We start from the raw sequence: 13797 nt of genomic DNA, 5'->3' as shown, positions 1-13797 counted from the left end.
CCATGTGGACTGTTTGTCTGTAAGGTGAAATTTTCTTTGCAGACGACCAACCTGTTTATGTATTTTTACAATCAGTTTAATAGCTTCTCATGTAAATGCCACAAAGCCACAGTTAATGACCTAAAGACACTTGAATAAACACATTTATCTACATTTCTCATGAAAACTATGATGGTGGTCGAGTAGAAGCAAAATGTCTTACAGAGCAACAGCTCTACTGATTTCTCTACTGCTAATTTCACATGATATACGTGGTGGTAATGAGCTTCCTTCAAAGGGTATCTGGTCTCTAGTCTCAGAGATATGGTGAGGAGCTTGGTGATTAGGATGAGACTCGGAGTATAGCTGCTACTCCTTCACGTCAAGAGGAGCCAGTTGAGGTGTTTTGTCATCTGACCATCACATCACCTGGTGATGTGATACAAGCATTTCCAACTGAGAATAGATCGCAGGGTAGATGCAGAACAGTGGTGGGACTTTATTTCTGGATTGGTTTGGGAATGCATTGATGTTCCTCCAGAAGAGCTGGAGGTGGCTGTGAGATCTGTCTGTCTCTGTTTTGACTGCCTCCAACAGGAACTAGACCTGCATTGGCATGAGAAAATGGATGGATGGATTATGTTTTATCAGCTTGTACTGTTTTTAAGGAGCTTTCTAAAATAGCAGATTGCAGGTGATATACACCAGCTTTTTACAATTTTAAATGTAATAATTCATTTGCTGCTGTCGTTGGTAGAGTTACAATGTTCAAATTTGCTGTGTTTTATAAGTTCATCATATCTTATGTTAGAAGCACAGGCTCACTTGAAGCTGTTTGGAAAGCTCAGTGTCAGCACTTTGAATAGTGTAATATAATATCTCTGCACATTTTTTCATGCCTGGGAGTCAATTATACTTGAGCACAGGATCAACACGAGCAAAGTCAAACTCCAGGAACAAATGTTGCAGAAGAGCAGCAGCACGTGTAGATGTGACCGCTCTAAAATAGCTTGACATATGAAGCAGCTCATAGAGTCCAAAAGAGATCCTGCTCCACATCAACACTCAGACCACTGTGATGAAAACGAGCATAGAAATGTGAACCAAAAAGTCCCAAACATTTATCCAAAAACATGCTACGGAACGCTTTATAGACTCTAATGACAGCTTGTTCGTTAGAGTCTACAAAACCTGTTTTATTCAGTACTGTCTGTGCCAATTAAGATTAATAAAAGGAAAAATGATAATGGAAGTGAATAAAGGTAGGTGGAAAGTCAAATAAATTAAAATAAGTCGAAGTAAACGAAAGGTATAAACAAATAAAACCAACTTTCAATGAACAAAGACTGATAAAAGAAACAATCTTTGACAAAAGAAAAGAAAGACATAAGATGAAGAAATGTCAGGAACGGTGAAAGGAAATAGGAAAAAAACAACACAAGACAAGGAGTGTTGAAGGTAGAAGACAAAATTCACATGGAAGGAAAAGTGGTGGAAGTTAAGGGAGGAAACTAAAAGGAAAATAAACCGGGGAAAGGAGAACGCATAGGAGAGGGAGTAAAGAAAAAATATCAAAGTTAAGCGAGAAAACAACATGATAGGAAAGCAAACAGAAAACAGAATAACAGAAAACTGTTAAATAGGAAAAATGAAATAAGAAAGAAGGGAAAATGTATGTTAAAGAAAATAGAGCAGGAAAGGAAAAGAAAGGATAGGAAAGTGACAAACATGAGGGGATTTATTTTACACGCTGGAGATATGAAGATGACAGTAATGCAGTGTTTTCCTGTGTGGAGTGCTGCCGGCCTGGTGGAGGGCCGGTGTCTGTGCTGTTTGCTGTGCAGGATTTGTTTGTGTGGAGCTGTTTGAGATGCTGCTGCGAGTTGTATTCTTAGCTCGGTAAGAATAGCTCCTCTGTGACTCAGATTGTTCGGTGCAGCCCACAGAGCAACTTCTCATGAGGACAGTATGGAGTCTGTACGGTAAAACGCTACGGACTCTAGCTTTAAGGTCACCGGCACTGCAGCAGGACTCACAGTGTGACTCACGCATGTCCTTAAGCTCAAATACTCTTCCTGTTTGTCGTGCCTCTTTTTTCTTCTTGGCCTTTTTTTTTTTTTAAACTTTCCATTGTTTTTGTTTTCTATTGCTTCCTTTCCTTCCCCATTTTCCACTGAGTTCCTTGTTTGCCTTTCACGTCTTTTCATTTTGCTTCCCGTCTTTTCCTTTTCTTTCCTTTTTCTTCCCATTTCCTTTCAAATTTTGTTTTTCTTTCCTTTCCCCTTTACTTCCTTTCCACTTCCATTGCCTTTCATGTCATTTCTTTCTTTTCTTATTTTACCTTCTTTTCTGTTCTTCAGTCAGAGAGTTACCTGACCTACAGCTGACTGGATTTGGGGAAGTAGGGTTTCTTTTTTTGTTTGTTGTTTTCCAGATTTGTAATCAGGAAAACAAATATTCCCATAAATGTTGGACTGATTCTGTTACACAGTGTGGAGCATCTCTCAGTTACTCATCTGCTCCATGTCTCCACTGGATGTAAATAATGATGATTTTCCTGACACTAATTCCTCCACCATTTTTATAAGAGTTTTTTGTGTTTGCATGAATCATACCGATGCTGGAGACCACTGTGGCATACAGTAAATGTTAGTGTGTGTGCTGAAAATGAGAAGAGCCATTTCTGTATATATGGAGACAGAGAGGCAGCCTGGGGCAGAGTGCATGTTAGGTTAGTGTGGGTGGATGCAGAGGGAGATCCAGAGGAGAAAAAACACTACAGAAACAAAGAGAAAGAGAAGGAAACAGGGCAGAGGAGGAGGAGGTAGACAACCAAACACTGAGAGGTCTGCTATTTGTGGAAAGAGGAGAAATTGAGATGCAGCAATGGAAAAAAGAAAAGTTTGAGAGCGATAGATTTAGTTACATCGCACATGAAGCTCTGTTAGAGTCCTGGAATAATCTATCTGCTGCTGCTTTTTCTTATTGTTTATGTTTGATTGAGGTTCTTGGCCATAAAGAACATTCTGTTGACCCTGGATAATGTTCTCTAATGATGAAGCACATCCTGAACTGTTACGGATCCTTGGATACATCCAAACATTAGCCTCTGGGGCTGAAAAATAAAGGCCCCAGGCCTGCAGTTTCTCTAACGTCCACTAGAGACTCCAGCAGTGAGTCAGTCTCCACAGACTCCCACGAAGACATGTCCAAGTTTGTCTCTGCAGCTTGGTTTTTAAAAACGACAGCCCATAGGCTCATAGCTTTTAAATTCTTTAAAAACAAACTTGCTCTCAGCCCAACCGACATGTCAGTGTGGTTATTAATGCCCTGCAAACAGCACAGCAGCAGAATGATGACCAACCTCCTGCTGTGGGTTGATCATCTCAGACATTGTAGCTAGCCACCAGATAGCACATCATTATGCAGGGTGCATCAAAAGGAATCATCATGATTTCACGATTTATTTGTAAAGTGATGCACATAGAAGCTTGCACTAAGATTTGACATCAATCACTGAATATACAGTTTTACGTACATACAAAATATCACAAGTGCTCAATGTTTCCCTGCCTGGACACACAGCACATCTGTGAGCATGTGTGAAGTCACTACTGTTGTTATGCTGGCTGCCGTAAACCTTGTGAAATTCAAAAATCCGCCCTTTGTAACAGGACAGGTTTCCATCATTACCAGTGAACAGCTGCAGAATTAAAGCTCTTTGAAATCAAATGATTCTTTTTGATACACTCTCCGACTTTAGCAGCTCTTCAGACATCATTAGGGTTTATGTCCAAGGTTATAGCATAGCTGTACGGTACCTCTGTCAGCTAACATATAATACAAGATTTATACTTCTGTTTTAAATCCATGCCATAGGTAAACTGTAACCAGACACCCTTTATGCCACAACCTGAAATGTAGAAATGAAGTTACATGTCGGCCAGCAGCAGCATCAGCCACATGAGCAGGCTACACTGGAGGCTGTACTTTATAAATCTTCTTTTTATGGATGCTGGATGTTAACATCTTATGGTAACAGATGAGAGAACAGCCACACAGATCATTTTACTGGAGCTGAAAGATTTTCAACAGTTTTTAGCTGAGAGTTTGGTGGATTTTAGATAATAACAGAAAAGTCTTTGACCGGAAAGGGCTCATGACGTCAGACTCAAACGGCAATAAACTCATTTTGATGACACAGTATAATAGGTCCAAACCCGACAGGTGACGTCTCAGTGACAATGAGCATCTTTCCAATAGAATGAGACCCTCGGAAGCATAAATATATTTTACTGAGTGTTTAATGAGTTTTATGGGTTTGGGTTGGTTGCATAATAACTTTCGCTGGATAAATTTAAGGGGGTGTTTCATTTTGTGACCTTGCTGATAATGAAATACCTCGTGGTGTTTATTCACAGCTAAATTAAAATCTGGAAATAAAAATGATTTTTGGGTGTTATTGCATGGTAGAAAGGCGACTCTGTGACTCTTCTCTTATGGACGTTCCCTTAGGAAGAGGCAGAGAGCATTTATGCAGCTTTGTGATTGGTTCGTTGGTGCTTGCCAGTAACTCTCTCAAAGACAGTCAGCAACTCACAAAGAACAAAGAGTCCAAATTTAGTTCCTGGTTCTCGTCCACAAGCTGGACAGAGAGGAGAGGAAGAGGCTGAGCCAAGCAGTTGGTAGAAGATTTATTTTGTTAAGTTCTCACAGTGGAAACAAGTTAATAATGCAGCAGCTTTCAGTATACAGGTGTTCTTTGATGATTTACTCATGTGATCTGTTTCAGGACTCCTGTACAGTGAGCCTGGCTCTTATTACTGTGCTTCTCTACAAACAAGCCTGCACATTTCCTCAAGGAACAAAACACTGAGTGTGGAGGCCGATGCTAACCACAGCCCAGCCTTTACCTAACACGGCTCTGGGGCTTGTTTCACTGTTCGCTTTAACTGTGGGCTCGCACACACACACACACACACACACACACACACACACACACACACACACACACACACACACACACACACACACACACACACACACACACACACACACAGACATGCAGCTGTGCATCCCTAATTTCAGAGAACATTCACATATTAGCTTCCTGGATATTCTAACCTTAAACACTGATACTTAGTATCTAATCCAAACCTTAAAGATGTAACATGAAGACACAGTCTCAGGTGACTGAATCAGCTGTTGGGTTTTGCACTTTGCACCTTGTAACTTCAGAGATGGAGCGTCTGCTTCTCTCTGTATCATCCATCATTTAAAAGCCCCCTTTAGAGAGCTTTGTTTGATATCAATCATTCAGGTGTGTTGTCCGCATGCCAGCGGAGGAAGCTCACCTGACAGAGAGCAGATCTCTGCCGGACTGCATTTAACAGACCTCTGAGAGCAGCTTTTAAGTGCCAGCTTCAGAGAAATCATCTGCTGACTGAATGTAAACAAACAGATTTCCTCCAGCTCACGAGTTACAGTGATGGAGTCTGTGTTGCTCACAGGGGGGTGGTGTGGGCCTTCCTCAGGCTCAGCTCTCATAGCTATTCCTCGGACTTCACTCTTCTGGAGACCTCTGATGTTGATGCTGGACTCCAGGCCTAAAGCTACTCTTACTGCTGCCACTACCTTCAACTTTACCTTCCACATCTGCTCCAGCTGTTCCTTCAGCCGTTGGCACTTGTCTGCTTTCTCATGCTCCTTCTTTCTCATGTTGCTGTCTGCTGGGATTTCCACATCTATCATAGCTGTGGTCTTCTGCTCCTCGTCAGCCGCAGCCATGTCTGCTTGGTTGGGCAGCAGCTGCTTGTCTGTCTGGAACTTGAAGTCTCACAAGACTGTAGCCCTGCTGTTCACAACCACCTTTTGAGCTGTTTCCCATCAGGTCAGGCGAGCTTCTTCTCCCCGCTACAAAAACTGTTTTGGTCTCTGTAGATAATTTCGTAGCAGCTTTAATAGCTCACCTGTTTAGACTTTAAACTGAGGTGTCAATATTAAGGGTGCAGGGGAGGTCGACAAATGTGTCTTTATTGGGAAAGAGTTAAGGCTTACAGTTTGCATTATTAGGGGCAGATGGACTGACAGATGGATGGTGACCCATGTGGCTGTAGCTGCTAGCTTCACCTGAACTGGATATCTGGACCGTGCTGTTGGAGCCTTTGGGAGCATTTTTAATGCCAATAATATGGCTGCTGTGAGGTCACTGTACTAACAGACTGTAGGATGCTACTGAGCTCTGATTAATGGGTGTCTGTGTGCCATACAGGTGTGGGGATCATCAAAATTAGGCTTTAGTTAAGCTTCAGAGGAAGTGAAGAGCTGAAAAGTGACTCTGGTTTGAGTTTCCCTCTCAGCACTGGGAGGACACACATGAGTGCAGCCTGTGGACTGAGTCATGATGTCAGGATAACTCATTGCTTTTAATGTCTTTGTGATGTTGTACAAGCATTAATTCCCTGATTTGATAGTCCTTTAAATGACTCCATTAACATGCTGCGTCTGTTTCTGTGTGCTAACCGGGCTATGCCTTATTTCATTCCATCCTAGGTGAATATTTGTCTTCCTTTATCACACTCGAGCTGTTTATTGTGACGGTGTGTCAGCTCTTCCTGTCTGTTTGCTGTAACAGCGACTTTTATGCTCCCCTCTTGAGATTTGATGTTGCTTTTTACAAATTCAAGCAGCGCTGCTCCAATTTCATGCTACGCACTTATGTTCCTCTTTCGCTTCTGGATAAATATTTGTCTGGTGTGGCCTTAAAATAGCAATGCAGATGACACATTTTTACATTACCGCTGGTGATAAGTGTGATGGGCTGTCAGTGGGTCGCCTTAGCGAAATGTTGCATCCCAAATCCCCTCTCAGCTGCACTAATCTAATGTGAGAAGAGGGAGGGGGAGGCTGTTAACTCGAAGACCAGCGGCTGAGGTGACTGCTTTTGTAACCTGCAGAGAGGAGGTCGGAGCAGGCTTCAGACAAACTGGTGACCTAGATGGGATATGAAGATATGAAGTACCTTCGGCTCTTTATTCCAGATCATGCTATGATCTTATATGTCTTCTGAATGACCACATGCTGCCCTGATCCTCATATGAAACATCGAGTAAATGATTCTACAGCGTCACAATGAAACGAGACAAAAAGAGCTCGCTCCTCATTAGTATGAGACCAGCAGATACTTCATGAATCAGTGTGGGATTACGTGAAGAAACAAATGTTGCACATTCACAGCTATAACATGAGAAATACCAGCCAGTTGCACCTCCACATGTTCAGCATTGCTGGTTCTCACAGTTTAGATAAGGTAATTTCTTTTTACAAGCCTCCAGAGTTTCTTTAATAGCTTCTTAATTCCTTTTTATGTGCAAATAAAGAAACATGAACAGTTGCTGTTGTTCACATGAGTGAGATGTTGAGGTTGCTCGACCTTAGAGAGGACAAAGAGGAGGAGGCTCCTCGGGCCTCCTCACATGGCTGGGAGAGAACAGGTGCATGCAATGGAAGGCTTGTAAAGATGTGGCTGGTGGAAAAAGTGACGCAGACGTGAAGCTCACATGCTACAACAGGTGATGCTAAGCTGCTGCTGCTGTTCTGCTAACGACTGACGGGAGGTTTAAATTTCCTTCATGAAAGTTCCAGTGGACAGATACTGCAATAAAAACCTCTCACTTTATATTGACATTATTACACCTGAAATATGTGTTCATTGTTCATCTGTTTGGGATTAGTTTCTGAGGTGGATTGATTCACATTTGGTACCTTAGTGTATTGGACACAGTGAAATGAGATTGGTAGAACTTATTTGTTTTTTTAAAGTTTTCACTTGTAGGGTTAATTCCACTTCTTTTCTTGTGAGAAAATATCCACTGATCACCGTTTGTGGTCAGTTTAATTCTTCCTCTGGTTGTTTTACATCTTTTCATAGTCATTTGGTGTTTGCATGGAGATGTTTTCTGCCTCTTTCTTGTGTTTTCTGATTGGATGTGCATTTTTTGTCCACACTGTGGGTTGAAACAGTCAGAAAAACATGATGTAGAAACTGAACCCACTTAATGTGAGTGTAAATCTTTGTGATTTGGTGCAGCTGCTTGAGTGCAGCAGACTTCCTAACGCAGCTCCTCCCACCTTCGACTTGCGCACGAATCTAGTCTGTGAAACCTGGAGACAGCTGTGTGATTGGTTTGATTTTGGTCCTGAAGCTGACAGACACAGAACTAAAGCTACATCACCTCAACCATGAAGCAGACATGTTTGGGTCTAATCAGACTTTAACTCATAGAAAACTGCAGATGTGGCTCCTTTTGAGTCAAACATTCACTGCTCTGTGAGTGTGAGCAACCAGCAGCCACAGAGTCACCTGGGTTCACCTGATGAATGAAGTCCAATGTTCACTTCACTTTATGTTCTGCTTTGATCTCCACCAGCTCCACGGGAAGAGATTGGTCAGTGATTGGTGTTTTGACTCTCCACCCTCGGCTCCTCTTACAGCACAGCAGAGGCAGCGCTCAAGAAAGGACAGATGTGAATATTTTATAACCTGATATGATCCACGACGGTAACGTGACACCAGACTCCTTTCACTGCTGTTCGCCGAGCCGAGGTCAACATCTCAGAGGATTTCATCATCTTACAAAGTCTGATACAGTCTAAATTTAAAAAACAAAAACTGTATCTAACCGACACGGTGAAGGACACATCTGTCCATCACTACAAGACTCTGAAAGTGTAGAAGAGCATCAAGGATTTTAATACTGATGAAGCCACAAGCATCTGATCTCATGCATGAACGCAGAGTAACAGATAGAGAAGAAGAAGGACTTATGGACTTATGTGCTCTTTACTGTGCTGTAATAACCCACCCAAGTTAGGTCTGTGCGTGGGAAACACTGCAGACGGTTTGAAGACTAAAAGCAATCAGCAGCACATATAAACACTCACACTTACAGCTTATATCTTGCATACAGAAGTCAGTCAGCATCCACAAGGCTCAGCAACCAGAAACATTTATTAAAGATTAACAGAAGAACTTATGGTTAATGCTGAGAATCTGATTGGTCATGGGGACATCTCAGGCCCTCCAAGGTTTGGAGGCCTATCTCCCCCTACCACCACTTCCCCTGCCAGTGGCGGACTCCCTCAGACATCGGTGCGTTGGTGGTTCTTTGTGTCTGGGGATGGGCATCCAGGTACACACCGGCTCACTCCTTGGCGGCCGCTTATCGGGGCCTGGAGCCTGGGGCTCGCTTGGGCCACTTCGGAGGTGGGGTGCCCCCGGCCTCTCGGCCTGGGACTCGGTCACTCAGGCACGGCTGGCTGCCGGCGGAGCTCACGGGCGCGTCACTGCAACTCCCCCTGGCTTCTGCTCCGCGGCTGCTGAGTGAGCCCTCATCTGGGACTCTCCTCAGCTCTTTCCGGGACAGTGGCGCGGCTGCCCCTCTGTTGGTCTTCCTTGGTCTCTTGTGTTCTGGGGGCCTCTGGATGTCTGGAGTTTTGATCTCCTCCATACCTGCTTCATGCCCTGGAGGACGGGGCTGTGGCCCCCCCACACCCTCTAGCAGATCATTACATGAAGGAACCTTTTAAAAAAAACAAGCACGTCCATGCTCACAGGTGTACACACAGGTGATCACACCCACAAACTACACCCTTTTTGGCTCTTACCTCAAAGCACACTGTGTTCTGTTGATCTTATGTGCTGCACAATAATGTTTAATATTTAGTATTTACTGTCATATTGCCATATATCATTGTGATGCTGTTTATTCTATTACTCTTGTTCTCTTCTGCTTGTTTTCTTTTTTCTTTCTCAGCAGGTGATCCAGGTGATTGATATATGCATTTTTTTTTCTCTGCCCGTTCTGTTGGTGTTTGTTTTTTGCCCTTCTCCCCCGTCCCTCTTCTCAGCTGTTTCTCTTTCCCTCTTTCTTTCTCCCCTTCTTTCCTCCAGTCAAGTCTGTCCCGTATTCAGCAAGTGAAAATAAAATAAACAATAAAAGGTGAATCAAATGGACCATTATGGCAAGGCTGGCATGGTCAATTTGGTAAAGTAAATCCGTTGGGCATCTTTCTTTGCCTTTAGACAACAATTCTGATGGCAAAAGAGCCAAACGGGACAGGCAAAAAAAAAAAAAAAAAAGAGAATCTGATTGGTCCTTTTGCTGTGCTGATTTACTGTTTAATAACGCTACTATGAGGCATGGCTCTCACACAGAGGTGATCATCAGTTACTCATTGTTTCAGGTGTTCTTCACTGCCTCCGATCTGATCATTCGTCCTCTCAGACAGCAGGATTCAGACTGGTTCTGGTCTTTTGTTGGACTCCATGCCGGGAGCCCAGTGCTGGCGCTCAAAGCTCTTTCTCAGCACACTCAGGAAGAGATGAAACCCAATCAGCTAGCTGTTTGTTGTGTGCTGCATCAGTCTGTCTGGTGCTTTGTGTTGAGCAAAGGCGGTCGGCTCCGCTCCTCTCTGCCTGAATGCGCTGATGGCAGCTCAGGTAAATGCTGGAACGCCGCAGTGGAAAATGAAACTCGAGGAGACGGCCGGGCTATTAGTCGAGCCGTGTCTGTGTGTCTGCATGTGAGAGAAAGAGGAGAGATGTGTGTGGGTGGATGTGAGTGGGTGTTTGCAGCCTGTGTCAGTGGTGCTCCCACAGCACACAGCAGCTCTCCAAGGTCACTGATTTCCAGCAGACTGACCTGGGCTCAGCACATCATTAGAAAGCAGCATGGAAACACACTTATGTGGCTTTCCAGCTTCATTTCCAGCTTGTTGAGGTCATTTGACCTTATCAGGTAACGTCCCTGTAACAATAATGTTCCTCAGTGTTACAGCTTCTTCAGGATGTTCACTGAAAAGATATCAGTGCATTCATGTTGACGCAGACCAGTACATAAGGGACCAGCTGCCTCTGCTTTACAGTGTGGATAAGAGCTAACTGTCACATAATCGATCAATACTTCTTGCTTTCAGGCATCTGCTGAGGGCTGTGGGTAATTCACCCCACCAGGTCTTGCAGAAATGCAGACTTAGTGTGAATAAAGGGCTCAACGTGTCTCCCAAAGAGCCCCAGTGGGAAAACTAGAAGCTCCCACTGCCTGTGTGAGACATCAGGCTCGGGCCTGCTCTATAATGGAGAGAAGCACTAACAGCTAATGCTAGGTCATCAGGAGAGTGAGAACACAGATCAGTTTGCAAAAACCAAATGGGTGAGGTGTGAATAAAAAGTTCCTGCAATCTTTCTATAACAAGGAAAACCAGCCATTGTCTTGGTTTGGCGGGATCCCCTTTGAGGTTGGTTCCTTGTGATGTGCGGCCTCGTTTCCAGCTCTGATCTCCTTGCTCATGTCAAAAAAGGAGAAATTTTACAGAAATGTATATTTTGAAATGCTTGCTTTTCCTGAAACGAAAGACGTTGTACCTGTTCAGGTGACTGAACAGCTGACTGACTAATTTTCGGTTCTCCCTTGAAAAATGCTCCGTAAAGATGAACAGACACCAGGGTGAAGTTGCTCTGTTATTTGCTAATGCTATCCTGGTTAGCCAGCTGCAACCATTTTTGGACTTCTTATATGATCTGTTAGCACAGTAACTTTACAGCAGCCGTATTCGTCACATGATGTCATTAAAAATGCTCCAAAAGGTTCCAACGCATAAACGCAGTGCAGAGATCCAGTTCAGGTGAAGCTAGAAGACAGCTAACCGCTACAGCCAAAGAGGCCACGCACAAGTCTTAATAAACAAGTGAGTTATAGAAACAGTTGTTTTGAAGGGAGAAGTCATCTATAGAAACATGTTTATCAGATTTTTTCTTTTTTTTTTATCACAGCGTGGTAAAATGAGAATCAGAGCGTGACTTCCAGGGAGTGACGTAACAATAGCAGCAGCACTGGAAACTGTTCAGAGATGCACAAAGAAAGATCTGCCAAAACTGAATAGGGTCAGGTTGTTGTTTTTTCTCAACTTTTACCTTGTGACAACCTGAACACTCACACACTGCACACATTTTCTTGTGCAGTGCTTGAGTTACAGGTTTGGTGGGACTTTTAATATTCATCCACAGCAATATGCTTCCCATGCTGTTACACCACAGCATACAGTTCATAAAAGTTATTCTAGTGAAAACTGGCACAAATGAAAGGCGATGTCGCTGTGAGAGAAAGTGTGGAGTGCTCTGCTTCTGCTGCTGTTGACGCCTGAAGCTGGGGCTCGCTTGTAAAGACCACATTATGAAAACTTACATTTAAAGTGTGCTCAGATGCATGAGTGTGCACCTCTTCCTCTGGGCAGCCGGCCTTTGCATCATTTACATAACCCTGCCCCTTACCCTTTGTTTTTTCCCTTCTTGTGTCTGTGCCGTGTTGTCGTTGCCTTCGTCACGCGCAGGCTCACTGCCCCGCAGCGAGGCCTTCCACAGGACGGGACACCGTGTCTTTAATGCACACTGACAGCGGATACTGGCTTTCTGCTTGTGTAAGTGCACATACTGTAAGGATTCGACTGCCTTTTAAGGCTAGAGACAGAACTCTAAAAATAGGAGCTGTGAATAATAACGTCAAAACAATAATCTTCAGGACAAAAGGACAATTTAAAGACTCATCTTCAGAGGACAGAAGAGCTGAGTGGACTGGTGTCAGTTTAATGGCAGTCACTGAGATTGAGAGTGGACGGAGAGTCTTTGGCTGAGGAAGGTCATCATGTTCAGATGAAAACTTGGATCTGAGCCAAACAGATAACAGGGATGGACCAGTAACCCTGCACACACAATGTTGAATTTTGGTTCAGACATTCATGATCTGCAGTGGAATGAACCCCAGTGAAAAGTCAGTGAAAATGTTTTAACTCATTTTATGACAAAATACCTGCAAAACATTTAATCCCATCTGCCCCAGCCGCCCTTAGAACTCATCTAAGCACGCTAACATAGGAAAATAACATTTTCCTAAACCACAGTTTATATATATATATATATATTTTTTTTTTTTTTTTTTTTTTTTTTGGAGACAGGAGTGACCATATTTGGATAAGAACTCTAAGTTATCAGCTAATGCTTCCTTGCAAGGTTATGAGCTGCATCCATAGACTATATGGGAGCACCACAAGGGTGTTTTAGCTGTTTCCTCTTTAAGACCACCATGAATCTTTTTAAGCCGCCTTTCTCCAGATTGGTTACCCCTCATGAACTTGAGAAACCTGTGCCGAAGATCAAAACATTATTGTTTTTATTTTTATTTGACATCATGAAAACATGTAAAAAAAAAAAAAAAAAAAGACAAACTTTTCTTTTTTAAAATTCCAGGCATCAAGATGTCATCCTGTTCCGCATCCTCTGTTCCTTCAGCAAGGGTGTCGAACTCCAGGCCTCGAGGGCTGATGTCCTGCAGGTTTTAGATCTCACCCTGGGTCAACACACCTGAATCAAATGATTAGTTCATTAACAGGCTTCTGGAGAACCCCAAGACATGTTGAGGAGATAGTTTAGCCATTTAAATCAGCTGGGACAAGGACACATCTAAAACCTGCAGGACACCGGCCCTCGAGGCCTGGAGTCCGACACCTGTGCTTCAAAGCATGAACCTTTCTCTTAGTGCTGTAAGGCAGTCATGCTGTCTCATTCTATATATTTTTAATACATAAAAACATAATTACTCACTAATGAGTGCGTATTTGTGAGTACAATATTCTTTTTTTCTAATTAAATAACCTCAAAACACAACTGACTGTACCTTTAAGCATTACTGTTGACGATGTTTAATAAAAACAGGAGAGATATGATTTTGAATAAAGCCACATTTGGCACATTTGAAAGGTTAA

This window comes from Astatotilapia calliptera, chromosome 17 (assembly GCF_964374335.1).
Source record: "Astatotilapia calliptera chromosome 17, fAstCal68.1, whole genome shotgun sequence".
NCBI lineage: Eukaryota > Metazoa > Chordata > Actinopteri > Cichliformes > Cichlidae > Astatotilapia > Astatotilapia calliptera.
Note: the sequence above shows the minus strand (reverse complement) of the source record.